Here is a 10,279-nt window from a genome sequence, read left to right on the forward strand (position 1 = left end):
GTGAAACATTCACTGATGAATTACTCCTCTAATCTGTGGAGGAAAAACAGCTACTGGCGAATTAGAGAGTCCTGGAACAGAGCCATGAGAACTAAATGGCTAAAAATGAAAACAGGCAAACATTTAAAGAGTATTCTACAGAACACAGATCTTTCAACACCTCCCCCTTTTCCATGGCTAATTCATTGTCATGGAAACTGAATTTATCAAAATGTTCTTGTTCACTCCTAGTGACCCAGAGAGTCGACTTACAGGGCTGGTGAAAGGTAACTCAGGCTGAAGCAATTTTTACAAATGATATGCAGCAGTTCATAAATCGGTAAATTTTGAATGGTACCATTGTGCTTGCCGAATAGTTTCCCCTAGTCTCAAAAGACTCTTTTTGTCTGCAAGCTAGAGGTGTCTGAAACCCTTACTAATAAGTTAGCATGGGAGGCATGTATGAGTTTAGCTCCTTTCTTCCCCTCTGCTCTCCTTTAATTTGTTTTTCTTCTTACCCTGTGAATTTATGCTAAAATCTTGTTATTTCTGTCTTTTATTTACTTCATGTATTCTCCACAGCATTTTCCTTTGCTGATCTGTAGCCCAAGGATGCAAAAATCCTTCATCACCTCATCATAAACATCTCTTCTTATCTGTTGCTGAAGGTAGGTGTCGACTATCAAGTGTAATACACAATGACTACTGTATGCAGCCAGCTTTGCCAAATCCAAAATAACACTGGAACTCTAAGTGCTTTCATCCTGTCTCAGAAGGTGGGGTTGCTTGTATTTCTTCATCGTACAGGAAAATTGTCATATAATTATTTTGAAGGTTTTTTCAGCTTCCATGTCACTGCCAAATTCCGTCAAGGTTGATTTTTACTTTATTTTATGTTAGCAATTAGTGACTTGTTGTCATGGAAACCACACTTCACATGATTCTTGAACTTAAATGGCTGAATGTGATCATACAGCAGCCCTTCTTTCTTTAGCCTCAGTACTTAAAGTCTTGCTTTGTGTGTGTGTGTGTGTGATCTTGATTACAGAATCACATAAAATGTCTATAAACACACAAAATAATAGCAGAGGGCTACATCAATTAAAATGGAGTATTCAATAATTCATTCTTTAATTAAAGCTCTTCCTTTTCCTATTGCTGTAACCTTTCAAGTGTTAAAGCAGACATAAGAGCTAATCATTTGTATGGAATATCTTTTCTAATTAGCAGTTTGTGAAACAATAATGAAGGAAAACAAAAAAAAGAGGATTTTAAGTACTTTTGCTTTTATGCTTAATGCAAAGAATGTAAACAAAAACACTTTAGACAAAATATTTTCTAGGAGATAAGTTTGTGTCTGAGGTTACAGATGGTAAGTACACAGAAAGGGATGCATTCATTTCAGGTTTTTGTTGGCAAACAGATGAAATGACTGAGGATGTAAGAGTCAAAGGATATGTCCGGGTATACTGTGAATTACAGACACATTTGAATTTGATCATCAACCAAATGTGTTGTATCTAGGAATCAAAACCTTAAAACTTTACTTCAGAGGCTACATTTTTCAACAGCAATCACACTGAAGGATTAGTACAGTGCATTTTTTTTCATGTGAGTGATGTCTCCACCATTGAGAAATATTCCAGAAATATTCCTGCATCATAAAGATCTGTTTCCATTTAAGATTTTTTAGATTATATTGCTATAATAGTAGTGGCAGAGTAAGTTGAAACAGACCAATATAAAGACCTGTGTGGAGGCTCCTATTTCAGAGTATGATACTTCTTTGGGTTTGGTTAATCCACTTCCAAACTATCTGGAGATTTTTATTTACATGTGTGTGTATGTATGCACGTGTATATACATGTAGACTTTATTTAGATAAAGAGTTCTACATGCAAGAGTTATGCAGATATGACTACAATATTTTAAATTCACATCTTGTACCATTTTAATTTCATTGTCCAGATAAATGGCTCATGTGTTTGCATGTTCATATCTCTCTCTGATTCTTGAAAAATGCTGAGTGGCCTGTGATCAATAAGAGTTCAAGGTACTTGAACCTCATAGGAAACGATAAGAATCAGCTCTGGTCACGTGAAATTATAAATGTCACTCTAATGAATGCTAACCAGTAGACACAGTGATTTTTGAAGACATTCCTGGTGTTTGAAGCATAAGAAGACTTAGTCTTGAAAGGACACTCCACTTTTTACTAAACTTTTCAGAAGTCTTTTTGGAATATTGAAATTAAACTAAAATATCAGTTAATGTAGCTATCAGAAAGAAATGTAGTTCAAAGGCACAATAAGAAAAATTCTTCCATGAGGTGACACTGCTGGATTCAAGGTTATTTTCCCCTATATCTCCTCCCATGTATTACAGACTCATTAACTGGACTCATTAACTTTACACAGTAAAGATAGCTGTTTATTTTCAGTAATACAAAAGCAAATACAGTATGATTACAGCATGCATTTGAAATGTTCAGAGATTGCCTACAAAGAAACAATTTTGAAGTATTTTAGTGGAAAAGTATTTACTTATTTATTCGGTATGCTATATTATCATAAAACATTTGATTGAATACATCAGTCTTTTTTTTAAAAAAAAAAGGAAGAAAAGGACAGATATAAAATTTTCAATATCTTGTAGCTGTGGTAGTACATATATACACCAGAAGGTAACATAGTTATGAAAATTAACATATTTACTGGATATTTTTATTAACCTTTAAGAGAATAGGTACATATTTCACTATTTGCTTTATGTTTCTGTGCTCTCTCAAGTCCTAGGAAGTCAAAGCAATTATTCTGAAAACCACGTGGAAAGCAGTGTGAGGCCAGATTCTGCCTTGTATTAAGGTATATTAAATTCCATGTTATCAGACAAAGTATGGCATTTCTTTGTAAATTGTGGATTTGGGGTTTAAGCTCTTTTTTGAACAGTTCTCCCTTGTTAATGAATCATGTTACTTTTGGTTCCTATTTCTTTAGAATTTTTTCAAATGTATCATTGCAGTGCTAACCTCTAAAATTTCTTAGGAGTACAGTCTATACTTAAAACTTCTAAGATCACAAATCTAGTATCAATAATCGCATTAGCCCTGCAGTAGCTACGACTACATATAGAATCTTTCTGTTGTTAACACTTTCTATTGTTAACACTTCTTACTAAATGTACTCTGTATTTGTTTTCACAAATACATGAAATTTTATCTTTTGTTTCATTAAAAATGCAGAGAATGGGATCAACTTACTAATTCAAGTTTATAGTGGAGTGAAACATTTGACCTTGCACATGTATTCCCCAGAACTATTGTTATTATTACAGCAATTTTAAAGAAAATATTATGAAAATAAAATTACAGAATAGTATTCTTCAATATACACAATTAGGCAAACAAATACTCCTCAGAATCAGATGTAAGTGTAATTTCAAAATAAGAGTATATAAACCAGCTGATTTTCTTAATTGTGTGCAATTTCTTAAGGGTATTATTTCAGTTTTGTAACCTGCTTAACATTTTTGCACTTGGAAAGACAACAGAAAATGACAGGTTCTTTGACAGTTTGCTTACACAAATTAACCTCATTTATGGGAAAATTGGCTGTGTGTGAACACCTACTTTTGCAGTGCTTTGTAAAACAATCTCTAAATTGCTGGCTTTCTGAGGGTACTGCTTCCTAAATTTTAGGTATTCTGCTGAGTAATAGCACTTATAACATGGCATGTATCTTATGATAGGCTTGCATATGGATGACTTATAATATTTGTAGAGTGAAAAAAATGAAAAAGACATGCTTGATACCTTTTTTCAAGCTAATTGAAATTCTCAGCATTGCACCTGTAAAACACTACTGCTTTGCAGAGGATTTCATTGACATAGCAGAGAGGGGTATTTGGCCATGGTTTATTATTTAATTCATAAAAAAACCATTCAAACAAGCTTAATAGCAAATATTTCATGAAAGCAATTTATCACATAGAAATAATATTAGCCTAAGGGAAATGCTTAGCATTATATCTGTTTATTTCTATCTAGTCTGACAAACAGGTAAATGATTGTCTTCTAGGGACAAGGAGAAGAATGCAGAAGAATCTGATGTCAGTGTAATCCCCCTACAAAATGATGGTAACCAAAATAACCATTAGACTTTTCTTATTTTGCTAAATTTCACATTGATTGTGGCTTAGAATACTTTTATAATTAGGTGAGAGGTAATATAGAAGTTAGGTGAGGATGATGAAGAATATCTATGAAATAAAATAAAACACCAGTGGACTTTACAGTTAAATTTATGAATGAAAGTGTCTAAGGGTCCTGTCTATCCACCTTCTAAAAGCATGTGAATTTCTTCTTTCAGTTTAAGATATAAATGTTAAGATATAAATGTTGCCTCATAAATACTTATTTTGTTGTGTAGAACCCTCAGCATTAAAAGAAGGAGCAAGAAAATTTCATGGGGGACAAACAGCATTTTCTAGTCTGAATTTTGCTGTGAAAAAAAAAGCTATATCTTTAATGAGAAGTGTTTGCTTTGTGGACTTAATAAATAAATAAATAAATAAATAAATAAATAAATAAATAAATAAATAAAAGGCTGACTTCTTTAGTACTCTAAGCCTGGACTGAAAATTTTCACTTTAGGCTACCTTTTCTGAAAGTCTTTGCTATCACTTGTATTTGTTCTGGATGACCTACATTTATGGTGGTAAAATCTTTAATGTATAATCATATCATATTTTCTGTACATGCCACATATGTTAGAAATAAACTATTTTAGGTGCATTTCAAAGCATTAAAGTATGTTTATGGATTATCTCTTGTACTGTTAATATAAAGTTAGATCCCTTGGTTACTGTAGGTCCAATTGTGTGCAAGTTTCAGAGGGAGCCTTTGAAACCTCTAAATATAGCTTAAAAGAGTTTCTCTATATCTAAAATGTCATGACATTAACATCCAGTATCTTGGGATACTCCAAAGTTAGAAACTGGGAAACTGATCCTTTCCAGTAGCATAAAGCTCTAATTTCTAGCCTTACAAGTCTTCAAAGAAATGGACTTACCTTCTGACATTTTAGATATAAAAAAAGGTTTTGTGAGTCCTGCTCATCCTGTATATTAGGAAGTCATATGTTCTGAGGAAAATTTACTGATTTGAAAAGAGAAAGAATTAATGCCTCCCTGTTATATTTAATTTAAAATAATAATAAAAAAATCCCTACTGGTTCTTTATAGGTATTCTGTAGTTCTGATTTTTATAGAAGGGGGTCTAAGTCTTAAAAGATGTGCTAATTAATCACAATGACATACAAATTATCTTATAATCAACTGCATATTTATGAAAGGTGGACATACTTATGTAGTTCTGTGTAAAACTAGAGTTTGAAGATGCAGATATATATGCTTTTTATGAGCAGTGAAAGGAGATTTTATTTGCTGCTTTTAAGAAGGAAGTTCAATTAAAGGGAAAAATGCAGATGTAGTGTGTGCTTAACTTTTCTTTGACCCAGAGCTCATCAGTGGTGATTGTCCATTCTGGGCTTTTTTGGTGATGAGACTGAATCTGTAATTAATTGCAGATAAGAATATGAAAAGAAATTTACTATCTCAGTTCTCTTCAGTAAAGCATTTCATTGAGCTGGATGACAAATCAGTGTCTGAAGTTGTATGTCATGGTCAGACTACTTTTCTATTAGGGCCTATTGCACAGTGACTGAAAAATGGTACTGTGGTTCAGCTCCATTTGCTGAATAACCTGGAGATCCTTAGAGGAAAAGGGGAAAAATCTACTGTGTCTCAGAGACTGCTGGATCTAACCTGAATTCTTGGCATGCAAGTAGCATATTTCTCTTGCTTGCAATACCTTGTGTTAAGCCTGGCTTTGACTAGTGTGATGGGAATATCAGACATCTCCCTAGACTAACATTTTGCAATACAGCAAAAATAATATGCAGTTATCTGTATGTTTGCATGGGAAATTATATATACATTTCTGAACTGGATCAGTAATGCACTTTGATATTGTACATGCCGGTTTGCAAAAGATAACTTGTTTTCTTAACATAAAATTCAAGAATTTCAGAGTTGCCACGTGTCCCAACTCTTTTTCTGTCTAGGTGTCTCTTTTTTAAAATGTGAATTTTCACAGCATTATGAAAATCATATCTCAGATGATATGGCAAGAACTGAGAGAACGACATTCTATAGTTTATGTTAAAACATTCAGTCCAAAATAACTTCAAAAATGTATCTACAAGGCTGCATTTTGCTTTATACCAACTTCAGTATTTTCTACATCCTGTCTCCAAGAAATACATAGTATCTGTAAATATATACATATGTTAACAAATTGTACATTAAAGGTATAGATCTAGATACATATATTGATTCCTTTAATGTACAACAGCTTCAAGAAATTCTATATTATAGCTATAATTGATTACATAGGAAAACAGGACTTTGAATCATTTTATGGCCTAAATGTTTTGTTTGCATAGTATCTGGCTTACTAATAATCTATACAAACGATCAGCACTAACAGTGATGACTCAGAAAAGACCAACAATTTCATTGCAGAAAAACTGGAATATCTAGAGACTGAAGACTCAAAAAACATTTGAATTTATGTAACTAGCAAGTGCTTGCTAAGTAGTCAAGGCATGCCTGGTTCAATATAACTCAGATGTCAGCTGAACTGTTTTAGTTTCCTTTTACATTTTATCTTCCTTTCTCTATTTTCTTATTTCATATTGTCTACTTTCTAAATGTGAGGTTCTAAACCAGTTATTCTTAGTCATCTAGCTATCAGAGAAGACTCTTAGAGAGATAAGAATGGATAAAATTGGATGGATTTTTTTTTCTCCAGCGTTTCCTTCTCTCTGACAGATGTTGACCATGATCTGAAGTGAATTTTATCCCTAAAGTAGCTTTACAGAGCAATTCTGAAGTAACCTTCATATATTGAGTTCATTGTTAACAATTATAAACTGTACTTTCACATTATCTATCATGGCTTATCACAAAGAATCCCTGTTATTCTCTCTAGCCAATTCAATAGCCCTGACAGTGCTGTAGTGGTAGTGATGTGTGTTTGCATGTAATTGGGGCATGGAAACATCCTTCACTGATATTTTCTGTTCCTGGGAGGCCTTGTAGAGAGAGAGCATTGATCAAATGGACTCCTACAGGGGTGCCATTGCTGCAGGATGGTCATTTAGGGTGGCCAACCAAAACCAAAATTGAGGCAAATAAAATAAAAAAGAACACAGAAGTAGCTAGAGGCAGAAAAAAACTGTCAGTCCATTCTTTTGTTATAGCTGTGCTTCAAGCATCAGCGCTTGTAAGAAGCTCCAAAGTGGCCCTAGGACGAAGCTCTGTAATTGAAGGCAAGCAAGGCACAGATGCTAGCTTTTATTAAATATCAACAGAATTTAACAGTGCCAACAGTCCAGTGCTGAAGGAGAAGGAAGGATGGGAAGGAAATTCCTTCCCTGGGCTAATTTCATGCTTACTGTCCTTCAGACCTGCTCATCAGATCTGTCATTATACTCTGTGTCTCTGACAGAGTCAGGCTATCTATAAATACCTGGATAGCTTTATGCACTTCAGCCACGTATAAATAACCTCTTGCTCATGAGATGCTGTAGGCTATCCTGCCTGGCTCCCAGCTGCTGCTACTGAAGGGTACAAGTCCCTTTTAAGTCCTGTGTGGTATCTGTCAGCCCTACATACACATCCTTACTTCCTTGGAGTATCTCAAAAGGCATTAAACACTAATGTTCAGGCAACTGAATCCTTCCCAAAATGCTAAATGGACTCCTTAAGTGGATGAAGGCATATATCAGAGATGTTGATAACTATGTGCAGTGAAATGTTCCTTTCTCCTGTCTCCTTCTTACATTGAAATTATGAAGGCTTATAGAAAGAGGCAAAAACATTAGGTCAGACTTCTCTGCTCATTGGCATTTTCTAGTTTTTTGGGTTTTGTTTTGTTTGTTTGGGGTTTTTTTGTGGTTTTTTTTTTTTTTTTTTTTTTTTTTTTTTAATGAGAAAGAAGTGGTTAATTTAATTTTGAGAGAAACACTGTGGGGTCCTGGTAGTTTGCTATGGCATGGCTTTATCCAGCTGCAGATGGACTTGTTAATGTTGTTATCTGCTGGGCAGATTTACTGCAGCTCTTGGGCTTCTTCATATTCTACCCAGTGAGTATAAATGAGGTTTAAGAATATCTCTAATCTGAGATATCAGGTGCCCTTCCCCCTCACTTCATTTACTGAAAATGGAACAAACCAGAGTAATTTAGAGGTATCAGCCTTGTTTATTTAGTTTATCTCTCTCTCCAGATTATTTGAAAAGTGCTGTGTTGTGCAGACCTTTGTCTAAGATCATACTGAAAGAAATTTTACATGAAGCTAATTTAGTTTGTCTAATGCAGCAAATTACAATACTGAATTAAAAAGCATTCATGACAATTTAGTTGGTTTCAACTTGTTTGTCACTGCACCCACACACTTCTCTGTTTCTTCAGACTGACCGTGTACAAACTGGCTTTATGCTGAAGGATGTCCTGGAATGGCTACTCAAGAGTCATTACTCAAAGGTAATTGTAAAGCTGAAAGGTGTTCAGTGCTGACAGTATCCTCCCCTCCCTCCTTCGCCTCTCCTCCAATCCCCCAAGCTGCTACAAGAAATGTTAGCTGTATAGATAGTCCCAGGAGAGTTGCTTTGCTTTGCAATGTTCATGCCAAAAGACAGCACTATTTTTGCCTGAAGTTCTCTTTTATGACATCTACAGATCAGCAAAAAGTACCCTGCAAAATTAATTGAATTCTCCAATAATTGTTTTAAAGCCAAATGCCATATAGAGCCTTAAGATATATATGCATTTTCAAATGTCTATGTAGCCTGATTTGGGCCATTTACCTCATGAAATCTCAACAAGGCTGAGTGCATTAATGAAACTGCAAGTCAATGTACATTTTTTTTTCTTTTCTGTTTTTCTTTTTCGATGTGAATGCTTTTGTTTTCTGCTACAGTGAACATGTTTCTTAGGTTTACTTGTTTTGTTCACCTGTTGGTGACAATATGAACAAGGATGGGGGAATAACAGTGGGAAGATATGAAAAGAAAGAGAATTGTGTCAAAGAAGATTAGGAAGAAGAAGACACAGTGAATTCAGCCTGATAGTTGTAGGAGATTTAATAGAGCAAGGAAATCAAGGTTTAGTTTTCCAAACCTGTCTAAACTGGGGACAATACTCCTCTGCAGTATAAGCAGTGGTTTCTACTGCACAGGTTCTCTGATTCCCCGACACCCAGGGGGTCTGCTCTCATGGATGTTGTGTTAAAATTAAGGAATGAACTCACTGCACTACCACTTAGTATAAAAAATTGACATCTGTATCTTCTTACATAAACTGAGGGGTTAGACTGGTCAAAACCAGCTCGGATCAATGAAGATACAGTGAGGTGGACATTGTGGCATTCAGAAGATTACAAGGAGTTGAGCACCTGCTGCCACATAAAATTAACAGATGTGTTCCTGCAGAGAGAAATTCTAAAATGGATCTGAGATGTTAAACTGTTGATTTGGGGAAAAAGAAAAAAAAAAAAAAAAAGAGAGAAAGAAAAGGTAATTTGTGGACAGAAAGAGCTTTAGTGTGGAGCAGTCCCTGTTATGGTTATGTAACACTCACCAAGGGCAAGACTTTGATTGTAAAGTACCAGAAGTTATTGGCTACATTTATATTAATAAGTAATTCAGTCCAATGGGGGAGGATCCGCAGATCAAAGCAGGTCATGTTGGCATTTATGTCTGTTGTACATGAAATCTGGAGTTTTAGCTTTGCATTGGATTTAGCATGATTTCCTAGTCTGAACATCCCTGCTATGATTATGGCTCAAAGAAGTCCAAAGGACCAGTCACTGGTTCACACCTTATGCCTGTCATGATGTGGGGCACATCTGGTGTATACATGAAGTCACACTTTGTGTTTAGATTACTGTTAAACAAATCAACTTTGTAATGACTGAAACTACTCTGAGCTGAATCACGTGGTTTGCTCTAGAAGAAAGCACTAGATACAATCTTTGCTTTTTGTTTAATAAATGCATAAAAATTCATAAATCTATTGTTGACAGCAATAGAACAGATTCTTCATATATCACAAGGTGTGTTTAATTGTAACTCCAACTTCAGTGAGTTTATTCCTCTATTCCTAATTATAGTTCAATAAATAAAAAGATAGCCGAGATCCATTTGAAGAAATTGGTCACCAGGGCTAAGAATTACACTA

The 10,279-nt window shown here is 34.7% G+C and overlaps 1 long non-coding RNA gene across 1 annotated transcript; it reads left to right on the forward strand.

Annotated features, from left to right (window-relative positions):
- Positions 1-248: 248 nt before the first annotated feature.
- Positions 249-8,584, forward strand: LOC141940219 (uncharacterized). Its single transcript, XR_012627924.1, has 4 exons — positions 249-319; positions 562-647; positions 2,769-2,843; positions 8,513-8,584. It is a non-coding gene; the product is annotated as an uncharacterized LOC141940219 (long non-coding RNA).
- The last annotated feature ends 1,695 nt before the right edge of the window (positions 8,585-10,279 follow it).

Source organism: Strix uralensis, chromosome 2 (genome assembly GCF_047716275.1).
Source record: "Strix uralensis isolate ZFMK-TIS-50842 chromosome 2, bStrUra1, whole genome shotgun sequence".
In the NCBI taxonomy this organism is placed as follows: domain Eukaryota; kingdom Metazoa; phylum Chordata; class Aves; order Strigiformes; family Strigidae; genus Strix; species Strix uralensis.